The sequence below is a fragment of the Camellia sinensis genome, chromosome 9, assembly GCF_055761805.1.
Source record: "Camellia sinensis isolate YWXY chromosome 9, ASM5576180v1, whole genome shotgun sequence".
Taxonomy (NCBI): Eukaryota; Viridiplantae; Streptophyta; class Magnoliopsida; order Ericales; family Theaceae; genus Camellia; species Camellia sinensis.
In genome coordinates this window covers 92,284,078-92,300,804 of record NC_138969.1, presented here as the reverse complement: position 1 = coordinate 92,300,804, position 16,727 = coordinate 92,284,078, and the positions used below count along the sequence as shown (strand labels likewise).

The window sequence follows — 16,727 nt, the reverse complement described above, 5'->3', positions numbered from 1 at the left end:
AAGTCTCAGTCACCACACACACACACACACACACACAGAGGCTCTGCAATTGTTTGCAACAATGGCGATGACCACCACTCCTCTCTATTTTTCCTTGAGAAATTTAGTTCACTAGTCCAAACACACATCATATAGAAATTTTTTTATAATAAATTAGAATGAGTTTTCATCAAATTTACAAAAGAGCTCAGCAATCAATTCAGTTAACATTAGTCACTCTTACAGTGACACGCCACATTTCATAGCATTCTAATCAAGTGGTTATGTTGTTTCATAAACTAGGGTTTTGAAAATACAATTTCAACAAAGTTACCTTACCCAATTCCATTCTCCAATCCCTCAATTGTCACAAGAATCAGAAGCTCCACTCCCCACCTTCACCTTCACAGCACAGCAACGCTTCTTCCTCTCACTACAAATACCATTACCCTTAACAATCTGAATCCTCCTCTCCAAAAACTCAGAATTCTCTTTCCAAACCTCTCTATTAACATAAACCTCCTTCTTCCAAATCAGAACCGAAGCCTTGATCTCATCAATCAGAAATTTACAAGCATCTAAAGCTTCAGCACGATGAACAGCAGAGATGGCGATGAAGACGCTGGTGTGGCCGACTAGAACAGGGCCTAGGCGGTAAGCGACAGCGATGGAGTGGAGATTCCAAGAGGAACGAGTTGATGAACAGATGGATTTGGTGCAGCGAATCGCCATTCGCAAGTAAGCTTCGTATCTGAGCTCTAAGACTTAGTTGCCATCGAAGGTGTCGCTGGTGAATTCTGCGTTCAGCTGTTCAACGAGAAAAAGAGAAAAGCAACAGGAGAGAGATAGAGAGCGAGATATATATCAAATTTCTCTGTAATAGATAGGTATGGGTTGAGGGACCTTAGACATTAAAAAATAATATTGTGGATCTCTTCCATTACTAAAAATGGGAGAGGGACCTTAGACTAATTTTCCCATGATTGAGAGCTCTAAACTGTGGGCTCCACAGTTTGATAAAATGTTTTTATTTTTTATTTATTTATTTTTTTTTTGTTGCCATATCAGTAGAATTCTAAATCACTTCTCTTATTTCTAAATGAAATAGGTGATTTGCACCTGAGCCAAGAGAGTAAAGTGAAATTTGTCCTTTATTTTAATATAATTACTTTATATGTTCTCAAAAAAAAATATATATATATATATATATCTATATAATAAGATAGAAGGGTTTTTGAAAATGTATAAAATGTATTAGCGATACATTTTGTTTGAACGGCGAAGATGAATCTTACATTTATATTAACGGTTCAGATCAATTATAGTCCCGCCCAAACATTTCTCCTGAGCTTTCCACCAACCCATGTCTCCCCACCTTCCCTCTCTATCTCTCTCTCCCTCTCTGCTCTCACGTCTCGCCATTCCCTTTTTATCTCTCTCTCTCTTTCGAAATCGGACCCTTGGCTAAAGAATGTTTGAGTTCATCTATGGTGTGTGAAACAGCGAGCACTCCTCTCTTGCTCAAAGCCTTAACCGCATGATCAAGAGGCAATTGAGATTGAGATGGAGATGGATTGACTCCTCCAGATTTTATCAGAAGTGTTTGATTAGGAAACATGCACTTGGACACAAAGTTAGGGTCCAGTACGCTGTCGACGCCGTGGATGGTGAGACGATCATTCACGTAGAGATCGGCTGGCGGAGATTGTTTTCTTGGATCCGGAGATGGCGAGATCACCGTTGAAGCCCTTGGAGACGAAGAGGTAGCGATTGGTTTTCTAGGTACGGCTTCATAGGTTTTGTCTATTATCATTAATTGTTTTGTTTTTGGTTCTTTTGTTGATGAATTTTCAGTGTGTGTTGCAATTTTAGGCAAAAATAGAAGAATTGAAGCTGAAATTTTAGAAGACCCAATTCAATTCAATTCATTTATTTTTCTTTCTACAATCTTTGTTGGAGCTGAGTACGAGAAGATTTGGCAATATCAGGTATTTATCAGTAGGGCTGTTCAAAAATCCGTTCAAACCGGTAATCCGGACCGAACCAGACCGAATCGTACGGTTTGGTTCGGTTCTATTAAGAATTGGTTCGGTTTCAGATTAAGAAATATGAGAACCGTAAAAATGGTTCGGTTAATGGATTTTATGAAAAAACCGCGGTTCGAACCGAACCGAACTGAATTTTAAAAGATATATATATATATATATATAATATAGTGTTTTATTTTTATTAATTGGTTTTTTATAATTTTAATGATATTAGGATGATATAGATATGTAATATTAAGTAATGCCTTAATATTATTAGTTTTTATCATGAGTTAAATGTAATTAGTTTGAGTAATTATTTTGCTAATATTAACAATTTGTTTTTGTAAATAGAAATTTTTGGAACCGTAAACCAAACCGAAACCGAACCGTTTTTTCAGTTTGGTTCTAGTCCGGTTTTACAAGTGTAACAGTCTGGTCTGGTTCTCAAAATCACAGAACCATTAGGATTGGTTCGGTTCTTGGATTTTCTCAAAACCGAACCAATCCGTACCGTGTACACCCCTATTTATCAGGTTACGGCTTCATGAGTTTTGCCTATTATCATTAATTGTTTTGTTTTTGGTTCTTTTGTTGATGAGTTTTCAGTGTGTTGAAATTTTAGGCAAAAAAATAAGAATTGAAGCTGAAATTTTAGAAGACCCAAATTTGAGGAAAAGTAACTAAAATAATGGATGATTTTTGTTTTTGCAATCTTTGATCCTTTGCCATACATAAAATGAAAATCTTTCTTCAATAAAGCTCAAGTTTTTAGTTATTTTTTTCTTTATTTGGTTTCAGACTAGATGATAAAATTTAAAAAAAAAAAAAAAAGCATTTTCAACTTTAATAACCTTTTTGTTTTGTTTTTGCTTTATGTACTTGGAATCAAGTTGTTATTTTTGGTGTTCTATTAGAATTGATTTTAGTAGTGATGTTGTAGGTGGGATGGGGAGAAGCGAGTATGATTCCTGTCCTCCTCCTTCTCTCTGTTCTATTTTTTTCGAAATACATCTTCAATCTGGCTCTGTTGTTCATCGTTGTTGTCATTGTTGAAGTCAATTCACCGCTGCTCATCATCACCACTTGCAAGGTTCCCTCTCTCCCACCTTTGGTTGTTCCCTTCGCAAGGTAATTTCGGTCATCCTCCCTCTCTCTGTTGTATTTCACATTTGGAGGAAATAGGTTATGCTTTCGCCTCTGCTCATCATCACCAATCGTAAGGTTCAATTTCTGCCTCAATGTGTTGGATATATTTTTTGTGTTTCCAATCTTTGACATTTTTTTTTTCAACAAGAAATTTCCACATTGTCGAGGAAGCATCATTGTGTTAGCAAAGTTTCGGTTTGGTTCTTATAGGCGAGACAGTGAGTCTTCGCTCTTAGTTTTTGGATTTGAGGTTTTGCTTTTTGCCCTAATTTCTATTTCCTTTCTCTTTCGAATGAATGTAGCTTCGGATCAAATTCTGAGACATTTTTCCTTTTTCAACAGGAAATTTTGACATTGTCGAAGAAGCATCATTGTATCAGCGAAGTTTCGGTTCAAATCTTTTCCGCAAGACAGTGAGTATTCGCTCTCAATTTTAGTTTTTGGATTTGATGTTTTGATTTTTACCCTAATTTCTATTTCCTTTCTCTTTCGAATGCATGTACCTTCAGATCAAATTCTCAAACAGAAGACTGGAGGCTAGTAATCCCGTCAAAGGGTTTCAACCATATACATTCCTTTTGTTCATATCAATGTTCCAAGTAAAATTGATTTTGTGTGCATGCTTTTGTTTTTAATGATTGTTTTAATGAGCAAAGACTTTGGGTGTTTTTCAAGTTTTGTTTATGTTCTAATTTTTAAGTTGTTTTAAGCTCTTAATTCATCTGTTTTTAAGTTCTTTCTTTCTTTCATCTGTTCATCTGTTTTTTTGGGGTTTTAATTTTTAAGTTGTTGCTCACAACTTTGCCTTTTTGTTATTGTTTTATTGGGTGTTTTTAGATTTTACATTGTGTTCTCTCCTTGCAATATCTGTTCCAGAAATGAAAATTTTGTGTTTGGTAATAGTACTTTTATTTTTTGAAAGAGTTAATTATTCAAATCGAATATGTGTTTCCAATGTGGCAGTAATTCAGGTAGTCTGTAGTTTATTTAGAATTCTTGGGGTTTGTTTAGAATTTCATGGGGCATTCTTCAAAAAAATTTCTGAAAAGTTGTATTTGTTGAATCGAATTAAAGCAGGATTGTATAATTTTCAGGTTTGTATTTGTGAATGTGCGATTTCTGGGTTTTTCACTGTTTATTCAATGTTTTGAGAGATGTGAGGTTTGTGAGATTTTGTTGGTTTATTATTGAGCCTTTGTTTTTTGGGTTTGAAACTAATCATTGTGAATCTGTGATGTGTTGTGAAGACATACATGTTCAAGTACGACAGTGTTCATGGACAATGGAAGCATCATGATGCCAAGGTCAAGGACTCAAAAAATCTTCTTTTTGGGGAGAAACAAGTCGCCGTTTTCGGAGTCAGGTAATTATGCCCTTTATTCTCTCAATTCCGTTGCAATTTTTTTGAATCAGAGTATAATTAAATAAAAAGTTTTAATTTTTTTTTGTGTATTTTTAGGAACCCTGATGAAATCCCATGGGGCGAAACCGGAGCCGATTTCATTATGGAGTCTACTGGAGTTTTCACTGATAAGGAAAAGGTTGCTGCCCACTTGAAGGTTTGATTTAATTTCCTTTTTGTTTTTTTGTTTTTTTAAATATTTTTTTGGTCTGATGGAAATGTTTTTTGATATGTATAATTGGGTTGATTTAGTTGTCTGCATCATTGATCTATGATCAAAGTTTGAATCGAATATAACACTATTATCTCTGTCATTGTTGTTGATTTTTGTGCATTGGTTAGATTTTATAAATGTTTTGATTTGGTTGTCTGCATTCAAAGATCAGTGATCAAAGTTTGAATTGAATATAACACTATTCTCTATCATTGTTATCGGGTTGATTTAGTTGTCTGCGTACAATGATCATTGAAGTTTGAGTTGAATGTAACACTATCTCTATCATTGTTGTTGATTTTTGTACATCTTGCTTAGTTGGGTTGTTTTGGGCTTTCGAAATTCTGAGTGTGTTGGGCTTCTTCTGGCCCAAACACATGATGGGAGTTTTCATGAGTAGGCAGATCTATTTATCTGATTATATATTATATAAGTAAAACAAATTTTCGTGAGGAGTTTTGTGAGAATTACAAAATTTTATAATAAATTTGTGAATTTATCAAATTAAAAAATAAATTTAAATAGTGTTAGGATTACAATTGTATTCTAATGTTAACATTATTTACACCATTCCTTCAGGTACGGACATACGCTAGTATATATATATATATATATATGAAAACAAAAAAGGGCAAAATGTAATTTTTTTAGTTTATTTTTGGCAGAAATATGTTTGAGACTTGTCCACGCTCAATTTGGTGTGTGTCTTGCACTTGCTATTAAATGCAACCAAATTCATTACTTTTTATACTTCAAACTATGAGGGAGTTATGTGTACATTTCTAAATCTCAAAAAGAGAAATGATGTACTTTTAAGTTAAACTACAAGGGATAAAATGTAATTAACCCTTAAAATGTTAACAATATTTTACGATTAATTAGTTTTCATGTATAGGTTTTGTTTGAAATTTAATTTTCTTGTAACTTTAATTTTTAATTTATTCTTTTTTAAGATTATATACAAAAGGAGACATTGAATATTACATTTGAATTTTTAATTTGTATTAGTAAGATGATCAATTCTTTTAAAACAATAAATAATTATAATATTGTATTTAATAAGCAGAATTTCTTAAGTGTTTTTACACTATGACATAAAGCGATTTGAAATTATTATTATTATTATTATTATTATTATTATTATTTTGTATTGAGATTTCTTTTCTGGTATATATTTAGAATTACCAATCCGTTGGCATGAAAGTGCCATAAAAACATATAATCATGGAAATTTGATCATAAACCTTTATTTAACAATTTCAAATGGATATGGCTCAAAAGGAATAGATAACTTAATTTGAAAAAAATAAAATAAAATGGACAACAATAACTACCAATTAGATATATATCAGCAAAATGTAAACAATTTTATAAATGAAAATCCAATTTCCAAAATTTTAAAATGTAGGATAAAAAATGAAGATATGAATAAAAGAAACTCATAAAAAAAATTTAAAACTCTTGACAAACAAGCTTTGTTGATTTTTTTTGTTTCTTTATTTTTTTTGTACTCAAAAACTTTGGTTTTTTATATCCTTACCCCTCTTAACAGTTTTACTTGATAATATAACAATGCAACTAGTAAAACATATTATTATTATTTTTATTATTATTATTATTTTTTTTTTTTCCCCTCCTGTTTGAACACCAAAATTAAGGACTTGTCATCGAAAGAAATGTGGAACATCATAATACAAAGCTGAAGAAAAAAACAACAGGGGGCTAAGCTACCCAATTAGCAGGTAAAGAATTAGACAATTGGGCCTTGGCAACCCAGTGAACAAACCGATGACTTACTCCTTACCATGGCGTTGCTCTACTACTAAGTTAAAAGGGCCTTGTTGTTGAGTCTCTCCATCCATGAAAAGGTGAAGTTTCTCTCAGAGGAAAGGCCACAAATATCCAAAATAATCGCACTATGTTCTCATGGTGGCACGTTTTCTGAGACACAGAGATGTAAGAGTGTAAAAATGACTCGCGACCTGAAGCCCGCCCCATCCTGGGATGGGCCCGGCCCGTTTAGGCCCGGGCCCGAGCACAACCCAAGCCCCTGGGCCTGGGCCATCATTTTGAAGCTCGTTCCGGCCTGTGGGCTAGTCCATTAGCCCGTTTAAGGCCTACTCAAGGCCCGGCCCGAGGCTCTACCCGCCAGAGGCCCAGGGTCTTTTTAGTGAAAAATAATAAAATTTTGATAGAAAAAATTTTAAAAAAAATTAAAAAAAATGGTCAGGCCCAGGCCCACTAGGTCGGCCCGTCCAAGGCTCGAATACCCCCTGGGCCTGAGCCTAATTTTTTGGCCCGTGGGCCGGTCCGACCCTACCTGAATTTTGGTGGGAGCCCGCGAGGCCCGACATGTGCCAAACCGAGCCAGATTTACACCCTTACAGAGATAGATGACTGACTGATTGTCACTTTTAATTTCTATATTCATGAGGCTATGGGCATGAGCCATAAGGCATACCAAACGCACAGCATGTGCTTCCGTTTGAGCTGTTGAGGTTGCATCAATGGATTGTGCATTGCCCTCAATAAGAGCTCCTCTCGAATCTCTAATGATCATGACACTTGCAGCCTTGAAGGATTCCTTGCGAAAAGCTGCATCACAATTACATTTGACACTACCAAAAATAGAAGGAACCCAACCTATTGGAGCTGGCTGAGTAGGTTCATTTGAGGTAATGTTTAGAGTGTTCACTGAATGGAAAAGTTGATTATGCTTATTCCAAAACTGGGAGATCTGCTGAATTGTAACAGAAGGATCCATCTCTTGATGGTTGAAAACGAACTCTTTTTAGGACTTCCAAATAAACGAGGCAGTTGTGGCCATACAACTAATGAAGTGAATGGCTGATTATGGAGCCTTGATCCACTCTCATGTTCAAAGAACTACCAAACCACATTGCTTTGGTCCAAAGGCAATCAAAAAGCATATGTTCCACAGCTTCATCACCCTTTTGGAAAATGGGGCATAAACTAGAGAAAGCACATTTACGCTTGAGCAACACTCGGCCCACACTATAGAATATCGCAACACTCAAAATACTTCTGCTCCAAGTACCTGCACAGAAAAGAGGATGTAGTATGCAAGAATATTTCAAAAACATATAGAAAAACACGTCTTGAGCTTACAAACATCCCACCATACACGTGTGGGGAGATGCAGCTCATTGTGCTAACAGTTGGCACAGCTGTCAACAAATATCTTAAAGGCCCCATTTCAAAAATTTGTGTAGGCCCACCACCAACTCAAGGCGGGCTCTAACCTTTAGCCAACAACCGGCAGCCACTATTTGTGGCCGGCAAACCACCATTTTTTGCCTGCTGGCCATCAGTGATGGACAGCCGGCCACCACTACAAGCTTGCCATCAGTGTAAAAACCAAATATTTTCTCTCCAGCTGTTCCACACTGTTCCAGCCTACTCTTATATAGGATGTCTAGATGTGGTAGGGGACGTGGCTATCATGACCCGAACCTACCAACCTTCATAGCCAACAGGTTCTTACACACACGCCATAAGAAATGATGAAGTTTAGGAGGTATTTCCAAAGCCCAAATTATTTGCCACAAGTCTTCCCCTAGTGCATGGGATGAAGAGGGGTTATTAGGGCTGTTTGCATGCTTAATTTCCTTGGCCAAAAAGTAACTAGATTTGACTGAATATTGACCGAAATGAATTGGGTGCAATACCAGTGTCTTCTACAGCTATAGGGATTGCTAGAATAGCTTCCATATCTTCTTTAGAAATCCAATTTTTTAGTTGTTCCTTTCGCCATGATTTATGAGCAGCGTTAATAACCTCAATTACCCTCTGAATGGTGCAATCAACAGGTTTAGGTGAGGTAATTTTGAAGTTCTTTGATGTTGGAATCCACTTATCCTCCCAAAACTTTACTGTATGGGCATTATGTACCTGCCATCGAAGACCCTTTTGAAGGAGTCCCTTTCCCTTCAGAATATTAGCCCATGCATAGGAGGGTTTAGAACCCCTAGATACCTATAAGAAATTAGAATGTGGGAAGTAAAGCCCTTTATACATTCTGGCCCAAAAACTATTTGGGTTCATAAAGAGTCTCTAACTTTTTTTTTGCAAGTAAGGCTTGATTAAAGAGGTTGAAATCTCTGAAACGCATACCTCCTTGGTACTTAGGGCTATCATAGTATTCCACTTCATTCAATGTATTCCTCTATTCTCCGAATCCCCTTCCACCAAAAATTCCTAGTGAAGGAGTTGTGTTTAGAATATAAAGAATTGGGCAGACCAAAACACGACATGGCATAGAAAGGTATTGCTTGAACAACAGCCTTGATCAAGGTTTCTCTGCCTGCTTGGGAAAGCAGCTTAGACTTCCACTCTTGCATCTTAGCTAAAGCCTTTTCAATCAAACACCCGTAGGCCTCAGATTTGGATATACCCCATAAAGAAAGGTGGCCCAAATACTTAGCTTTTGGGTTTTCTTGAAAGACTCCCAACAAAGAGCATATAGAACTGCGAAACTGTAGACGTCCCCGAACGCCCCGGGAGGACGAGTCCTCCCGTTCTGTTCGTTTTGGGTTCACTACAGTTCAGGACTCTCAAATTGTCACAGTTCTTAATCTGAACCAAAGAGTCCAAATCCAGCAAATCGTTTTGAGAAAACAGATTTTTTGAAAGAAGTGCCAAACATGGACTGCTTTGCCAGATACAGAGTCGCCACCTAAATATTTTTTATGGGGGAATTTAGGAAACCCTGACTCGGTACCAAAGGCCACGTGTCCGTCATCACCAAAGTTGCCTCGGCTCGGGAACTTGGGTACGATTGGGGAAGGTCAGCTATGAGCACCCCCTCTCGCCCGATCAAAGATCAGCCTCTACTAACCATGATATCCAGTTTTGAAAACGTTATGTGTTCTTATTCCATTTATTAGCCTAGAATTACTATGTTATGCGCGCAGCAAACAAGTATAGACCAAATCGCCTAAATTGGAACAAAACATTGCATGTTCGTTTTGAAGATGGTTTGCTACTCGCAAGTAGGCTAAAATGCAAGTTTTGCCACCTTCGAGTGGGCTTTTAGAAAAGATGGTTTTGCCACTATCTAGTGGGCTTAAAACTCACAGTTTTAATGCATTATTCCAATTTAGGTAATTCAACCTCCATCTACAGGCATTCAAGCAGTTATATCACATAAGCAGCTAGCCTCATGGTAATCATGCTGTTATGGCAACACTCACACGCATGCAGTATGCTAAAGCATAAATGCTTACCAAGTACTCCAAGCCAAAACAAAAACTAGTTAGTAATCATATGCGTGATCCTAGTTTAAGATGGCTAATGCAACACATGCGAAATGCAACTAGAAATGGGCTCGGCTATTCTAAACATGGCATGTGAAATGCTACAACTAACACGTATTCAATTTGGAATTGAAGCACAATGCAGTTAGCATGATGTGCCGAGCCTGGTGCATGCAAGACAAATGTATGAATGCACGCATGCATAGCATAAGGTATGCTAATTTAAATATGCCCTAGTCTACCATCATAAGCGGGTAAATAAAAGGGAAGAAAGACGTGGGGTTGGAAAACATACACATACTCACGCACACTTATTACACAATTGCCCTCGCTCGAAGGGTCCGAAAGAATAATACAATTTAACTAACTAACAAGCTAATTAAATATTACAGACCACCTAATTAATTAAGCAAATTAATTAATCTAATTTAAGCAATAAACAGCCTTGAGAAGAATGCGATGCGTGCTCAATTCCGCTCGGATGTCACTGTCATGCACAAGCTGCCTCTGCTTTGACTGTTCTGCTTCTCTGAAGACTGCATAAGTCCTAGGGTTGCTTCTCTGAGTGCTGTGGAGCACCACCGGCCGTGAGGAATAGTCGCCGGCCATATATGATGGTCACCGGCCACAAAATAATCCATCGGCCAACAATGGATGGCCGGTCGGCACTTAAGATGGCCGGCCGGCCAAAACTTCCTGCAAAAACTAGTTTGACAGCAGCAAAGGACAGAACTTGGCATGGCAATGCATTTCAAGCAATGTATGCACCAACCACATTCCTTATCATATTTATGACTCAAATGAGGATGGGCCTCGATTCTCGGGCCATCAATCACGCATTTCAATGCATGATGGCCCAAAAGCCAAGTGTGCAACTTCGATATCAAATGAAATGCAAGCACAAAACACATCAAAGGGCCCCAACCCCTATAATGATTGATCAAGAGGCAAGGGATGCATGCTCAATGAAATATAACCTAGGCATGGAGGCTAAGTATGCAACATGAACATGCAAATGAGCAATGTATACTAGGCACGCAACCTAAACATGTAAGCAAACATGGCATGCAACAACATGCGATGATGGACTTAAACTAACATGGATAGCTCGCAAGCATGCCAAAATCAGTGGCCAAGTGATGAAAATGAGGCAACCAATATGCATGCAAACATGCACAATGCAATGGCCCCGAGTCTAAGGCACAAAACACAACTCCACAAAGGCATTGAAAGGATGAATTATGGCATACAATGGCATATGTTCCAGCACTGAAGTATGATGCTAAACAGCCCCGAAACATGGAAAAATGGCACCCGATGCATGAGATGAAACCCGCAACTCGAAACTAGGCACACGGAATGACTTACAGCTATACAAAGCATGCATTATTTGATCATGAAGCATGAAGACAGATGCAAGACAGTCCCAAAACATGCATATTTCCAGTTTATAACAAGTCTCAAGAATGAACACAAATAGGGCTAATCTACCATGCAAAAATAGCCCTAAAAGAAAGATTAAACACAAAGGGACAGCATCTGACCCCAAATGGAAAAGGTCCCTTCAATAAAGTTGAAGAGAGGCTCAAAACAAGGCACTTTACAGTTTACAACAAGCCACGAAAATAATCACAAATAAGGCCAACCTATCATGCAAGAAAAGGCCTAAAAGAAGGGTAAAGAGACAAGTGGTAGCTGCTGTTCTCAAACAGAGGAGAGCCTTTCAATAATGTTGAAGAGGGGCTCAAAACAAGATATTTCACAGTTTATGGAAAAGTCCAAAACAGCTCACAAGCAAGCCTAAAATACTTTGCAAAAATTGGCCTAAAAGAGAGACAAAGAGGCAAGTGGTAGTAGGAGACCTCAAACAATAGGAGGTCCTTGATCAAACATGAAAAAGGGCTCAAAATATGACTATTTACAGTTTGGGTCGGAGCCCAAAAAAGCTAGCAAGTATGGCTTAGATACAAAGCAAAATAAGGCAAGAAAAGAGGAGAAGAGGACTTACCCTTGAAGACCAATGAACCAGCAGCTCTTGAACCAAATTTCTGAGCCTTTAACCTCTCCAAAACAATCCCAAAGTGCTGGAATAAAGGATGGAGGCCTTGTGCTATGAGGTGTAGGGTAAATGGTGCAAGAACCTTGGGATTTGAAGGGTTGAATAAGAGATATAGAGGGTGTATGTATCAATGCCTCAGCTGGTTTTTTGTAACCTGGTGTAAGGAAGAGGAGAGCTTCCTTTATAGAGCCAAGAGACTAAAGCTTCTCTTAGAAGCTTCAAACTAAGAGCAAAGATCCTCCATACACGTGTATGGAGGATCCAGTCTGTGCCCTCCAGCTGGCACAGCTGGCATCCACTCAATCTGTAGAATACTCCGGAAGGTCGTCGGCCAGCAAAATTGGTCAGTCGGCTATTTTAAATGGTCGGTCGGCCATCTATTTGGCTGGTCGGATAAATTGATGGCCGGTGGTGGCTGCCAAGGCCAAAAAGTGGCTGGTGGGTGTCCTGATTGAAGCCCCGGAAGTTAGCTTTCCAATGGCACAAACCTTGCATTAAAATTCCTCCTGTGGAAAAAGTTATGCCCATTTTGGTGAAGCCGTGCAGATTCGATCCAACCGGGATGATACCCAACTTCAACCAATCATATCTCCCCCACCCGGACTTGGCTCTAGGAGATTCTTGAGTGCAAAATGAAGCCCCGAAAGTAAGCTTTCCAACAGTGGTGGCCTCATAGCTAAAATCCAAGTATGCAAATGAATAAGCCCGATTCAGCGAGGGCTGCTCAACTCTCTCTCTTACCCGGATTCATGCCGAACTTCTCCCAAACTAGTTTTCTCCACTCCTTTCCTCTTTTCTTCAACTCCAAACCCCTAAACAAAATGTTTTGAAAGATTTTTTTCAAAGATTTCATCTCTCTTTCATTCATCTCCAACTTGCCCTTGCTCGGTTTACCGAAAAGCGCAACATTTACCGAAATGTGAGCGTCGGAACATCGTAGGAATTTTATTTTCAAAACATTTTGAAAGAGAGGATTTTAAGATCTAAAATCTTTTGATCAAGATTGTTTTGGTCCAAAAGGGGTATGAAGTTGGGATTTGACTCTCTCATTGCTGACGAATTTGAACCTTTGCCCAGCACACCTTTTACCACCAAGTAAACCATCAGTAACGCCCAAGTCTTAAGGGCGGTCAAAAATGGGGTGTCTACCGAAACCCCCTGATAGCATTAGCTAAAAACATGGCACTAGATTTATCGAAATTCAGAATTTGGCCTGAAGATTCACTGTACACCGTCAATAAACCCAACATAGATTGACATTCAGCTTGGTTTGCTTTATAGAAAAGTATTGCATCATCTGCAACTAAAAGGTGCGAGAGGTTGGGGCAAGTTCTTCTCATCTGTAAACCGAGATGTTCTCGGTCTAAAGATTATGAGTGATAAGATTAGAAAGCACATTAGCTACCAAGAGAAAGAGATACGAGGAGAACGGGTCCCCTTGACGAAGTCCACATGAAGGGGTGAACGTTATGTGTTTTTCTCCATTAGCAAAGATTGAGAACTTCACTATGGTTACACATTTCATAACTAAATGCACCCAATCACATGAAAACCCACCTTAAGGGGAACTGCGTGCAAAAAGTCCCATTGAAACCTGTCATAGGCTTTGCTGAAGTCAAGTTTGAGAGCTAAATCCATTTGTTTCCCATGCTTCTTGTGTTTCATAAAATGGAAAGCCTCATGAGCCATAAGGATACTATCTTGAATGAGCCATCCAGGTACAAAGGAAACTTGTTGAGGAGAGATGAGCTTGTTCAAAAAAAAAAATCAATCAATTGGCCAACACTTTGGTGACCATTTTCATGACAAAATTGCAAAGGTTGATGGATTGGTATTGGGTAATATTTTCTAGTGCAGCCACTTTGGGTATGTGAATGAGATTGGTGTGGTTAAGCAAGAACCCAGTAGTAAAAAAATTACGAACAGCCCCACAAACCTTTGAACCTACCATGCCCTAGTTTTTTTTGGTAAAAAATACCTAGAAAGCCATCAGGTCTTAGTGCCTTCAAAGCTCCAAACTAGAAAGTTGCAAGTTTGATCTCATCATCAAAGACAAATTGAAATAAGACTTCGTTCATATGTGAAGTAACAATATGGTTAACTACAAACAAAGCATCCTCAAAATCCCTCAGGTTCATGGCTGTGAACAGGTTAGTGACATAGGAAGTAAGATGAGTATTTATGTCAGTTTCAAAACCAACCAAACATCCAATTCTGACTTGAGTTTAACCAACTGGTTTCTTTGATGTCGTTGAGCAATAGTGGCATGAAAAAAGGCTGAATTTTTGTCCCCATAGTTGAGCCAATTGATCCAAGACCTTTGATGTTAAAACATTTCCTCCCGAATTATGACTACTTCCATCTATTCTTGAATTTGGCGAATGAGGGACTCATACTCAAGAGAGTAAGACAATTGTTGATAATAAAGGAGCTTAGTTTTAAGTTTAGATAAAATGATCCTGTTATTCCCAAATGCACCCCTACTCCACAAAGAGAGCCCTCTTCGGCAAGTCTGAAGCTTTTGAGTGATCTGGTATATGGGAGAGCTTGAATGTACTTTGAGTCAATTGGTTTTGACAATCTCAACACACTCTAGACTCGTAGTCCACATAGATTCAAATTTGAATTGATTTTTCACTTTCTTAGGTGGAACCATGCAATGGAGTACTAAGGGGCAGTGGTTCTGAGCGACGAGGGCTTCATGATGAAGTTGGGCATAAGGAAATAGAAGACAATAGCCCACTATGGCTACTGCTTTGTCTAAACGCTCTCTTATATGACAAGAGCCACTCTGATTATTCGTTCAGGTATAAGGGGCTCCTTTGAATTCCAAATCTATGAACTCACAATCAGATAAGAGATGTTGGAATGGAGTTATTATAGGCCACTCCTCCTTGCTTTTCCCATGACATCCCAATCTCATTAAAATCTCCAATACAAAGTCAAGGGTGCCTATTCTCAGAAGCAATTTTCAAAAGATAATGCCAAAAAAAATTCCTTTCTTTCCATCTGGGAGGGGCGTACACAAAAGTTGCAAGCCAATCTTCAGACATAGCCCCATTAGAGATAATGCATCGAAAAATATTAACAAATCTATACTTGACCTGGAGATTAACCTCAGCTATCCACCATAGAGCTAAACCACCAAAGGTTTCCACTGAGTCAACATAGCACTTGTTTGGGAAATTGAGCCTTCTTCAAATCCCGTCCAATTTCGATATTTTATTCTTGGTTTCCACGAGGAAAATTATTGTAGGACGATGGGTATTACATAACCCTCAGAGGATCCGGACCATCAGGGGTCGCCCTATCCCCTAACAGTTCCAACTGATAATCAACATGGCTCTAGTGGTTGTTTAGAGCTAGCCACCACCGCCTGATCATCCAAAACCAGTTCTGGAAAAGTGCTAGGGACTTGAGAAAGAAACATATCTGACTCAGAAATTAACTGACTTACAGTGATTGGGACAAGAGACTCCACCACCCTTTTATTCTCTGCTTCTTGAACTATCATGTCCACCATACCATTATTGCCAACACCACGCCCCTTTCGACCACGCGGTCTGCCTCTGGTGGGTTTCTTAGCTAAAGAACTGACATGATCGCACATGGAAGACCCTCCAACAAAAGGTAAAGAAGGGAGGCCTATTGCAATGTCCACAAGTTACTCACTAACTCCAGATTTTAGGAGCTTAGAAAGACGAGAAGAAGAAAGGTAATCATTAGAGGCTTCCATCTTCATCTTCATCTTCATCTTCATCATCTTCATCTTCATCTTCATCTTGAGGAAGGGGGTCTGTAGGCCCTAGACGACATAGGTCCAAAACATAGGAGGATCCAATAGAGTGAGGAATTGGGCCTGGGGTTTAGAAAGTAGTACTCATATCAGAAAGACCCAACCCAGATGTTGGAATAATGGGTTCAGATTCACTTGGGCTTTCCGGAGGTTCAGTCACAAAATAGCTAGGCCCATTCGAAGGGAAGATGGGCTTGGGCGTCACTAGGGCTGATCCATTAGACTTGTTAGTAAAAACAGAGGCTAGGTCAGCTGGAGGAAAGGGCCCAATAACGACCTTATCCATCATAAAACTAGGGTAAGCCTTGGCAACGACTGGCTGGCTAGCCACGTAGGAATATAGTATTGATGCCATCTACGTCTGGTACCACAGGTATAAGAGGTTGTACACACGTCCTTGGATGTAGCGGGTAGTTGTACAACAATGATTTAGATCACTAAAAAATACACTATTAATAGCACTAATGCATTGAGAATAGCAAAAAAAAAAAAAGAAAACAAGGCATAGAAAGTGGGCGGGGCCCACTGCCACATCATTAGTGCTCCCCTAGTGCTCTCTTTTTAGTGCTCCCAAGCATTTTTCTTAGTTGTGTGAAAGCTACTTTGTACCCACACAGGGAGCATGCATATTAGCACCACGCGTCGCCATAGATACCGATTGTGTAAGGTCTGGGTGTCTTAGACACTTGATCGACACATGAGCTCTGGTGTTGGCAAATTCAACTTGCTTCTGGGAACGTTCAAACGGGGAGTCAGAGTTTTCTAGTAATTTTGGTACGAATGTCTGGGCCATACCTCGAATCTCTCCCAATTTCTTTGGAGACC

At 38.8% G+C, this 16,727-nt stretch overlaps 1 long non-coding RNA gene and 1 pseudogene across 1 annotated transcript; both read right to left on the bottom strand.

The window, feature by feature from the left end:
* Window positions 1–339: 339 nt before the first annotated feature.
* Window positions 340–711, bottom strand: LOC145799616 (molybdopterin synthase catalytic subunit pseudogene; annotated as a pseudogene).
* Window positions 712–7,399: 6,688 nt separating this feature from the next.
* On the bottom strand, window positions 7,400–15,830 carry LOC145798687 (uncharacterized). Its single transcript, XR_014340093.1, has 2 exons — window positions 15,564–15,830; window positions 7,400–7,829 (listed from the first exon to the last, which is right to left on the bottom strand). It is a non-coding gene; the product is annotated as an uncharacterized LOC145798687 (long non-coding RNA).
* Window positions 15,831–16,727: the final 897 nt, after the last annotated feature.